We start from the raw sequence: 1764 nt of genomic DNA on the forward strand, positions 1-1764 counted from the left end.
CAAAGGTCTAATTGTGACCGAAGATGTATAACTTAATATATGATATTGATTGAGTCACTAGAGTGTTTAAAATTTTAAGTCATGTGTAAGAATGTATATTTGTTATACCCTAAATATCAGAAGTGAGGTATAATGCAAGTTATGAAATGTAATAGTAAAGTGAACTTCTGTGAATTCACCAACTAGATTGACAATCAGAATCCTGCCAATATACTGTATCTAACTGTGCTCCATTCATCCTGCTTAAATGTGGAGACACCCACTTTTGTGAATTTTGTTATATGTGTAGATGTTTTATTTGTGATTTTGTTTTATAAAGAGTATAATACTGTATGTGAAAATCTATGACTTGATTTTTTACTTATTATTTCTAAGACACATCTATGTTGTTGGTATCTAAAATTCATTCATTTTCATTGCTATATATGTTTCATTGTAAGAATAATTTTTCTTATTTATCAATACTTATATCTTCAAAGCACGAGTTATGTTCAAATTGTTTAAGAATAGTAAAGTCAGGATTATGACTTTGTTTACTTTGCATTTACCATCGTTTTAGAAGTGATTTATTGACTACAACACCAGATATCAAAGACACTCTATTTCAAGGATCCTCCAGTCTTGTAGGGAGAGACAGGCAAATGATTAACAGGATACAATAGGATTACTGTCCCACCTGCAGGACCATGAAGGAAGAGTTATTTATTCTGCTTTAGGGAGATAATAATAGTTACACAAGACAAAACAAAGGTAGAACAAGGCAAAGGCGACCAGAAGTGCAGGAAGGGTATGTACTTTCAAATAGAATGGTCCCGGTAGCCTCACTGAGAGGGCATCTGAAGAAAGACTTGAAGATAGTTCGGAACTGAGTGATTCTCATAGACAGAGGATGGACATTCCAAGCAGAGCAAAGCCAGTCGAAAGTGCCTGCAGTTAAAGTGTGCCTGATGTGTAAATGGTCCAGTCAGGCCTGTGAAACAATGAATGAGTAAGAAAAGTAGGTGAGAACACTAAAGGTCATGAGTGAAAATCATGTAATGACTTTGGACTTTACTCTGTGAGTGATCAATGCACTTGGAAAGTTTGAGCAAAGCAATGTCATGATCTGACATATTTTAAAAGGAACTCATTGGCTGTCATATTGTAAAAATTGTGGGGAAATGTGGTAACAGAGGTATGAAAATGTATTGCAGTTGATGTTTATCCTGATGGGGTTTTTTCTGTAGATCTGTGTCACTGGAAACACTTCAGAGAGTATATTTGTAGTTTCCTTTACTCACAGAACTGTGTGGTAGATCTGTGGGGAAGAACGACAAGACAGGTCTGCTACACATATGGAAGACCTCTAATAGAAAATCTTTTTTTTAATCTTTCTTATTTACATATTCTAATGATCTGGGTTTGACGGATCATTTCTAGGGTATGACAGCATAAGGTGTCTGCAGTTGAGAACTAGGCGGATCCATCTACTCTGACCCTGAATGTTACGCCAAAGTAATTGCTTGAAGAAACTGGATACCAGAGACTATGGGTGAGGAATTTTTGATGTATGTCCATATTCAAGTGGTGATCAAAGAAGCTCAGCTAAAAGAATATTGGACTGACTGATAATGACATGTTTTAAAAGAACTGTCTGAAAGATCATGACTCAAACGTTGGAGTAGCTAAGGTGATTGGCAGGGGAAGGAATCACAGCATATGAAATTCCTTAAATAAAAAATGTATTGACTTAAAATAATTTTGCCTATGCTACACATAATAATA

General features: G+C 35.3%; 1 non-coding gene across 1 annotated transcript; it reads left to right on the plus strand.

The window, feature by feature from the left end:
* The first annotated feature begins 1192 nt into the window (after nt 1-1192).
* Nucleotides 1193-1323, plus strand: LOC118968003 (small nucleolar RNA SNORA18). The gene has a single exon (XR_005055381.1). It is a non-coding gene; the product is annotated as a small nucleolar RNA SNORA18 (small nucleolar RNA).
* Nucleotides 1324-1764: the final 441 nt, after the last annotated feature.

Source organism: Manis javanica, chromosome 4, assembly GCF_040802235.1.
Source record: "Manis javanica isolate MJ-LG chromosome 4, MJ_LKY, whole genome shotgun sequence".
NCBI classification, from domain to species: domain Eukaryota; kingdom Metazoa; phylum Chordata; class Mammalia; order Pholidota; family Manidae; genus Manis; species Manis javanica.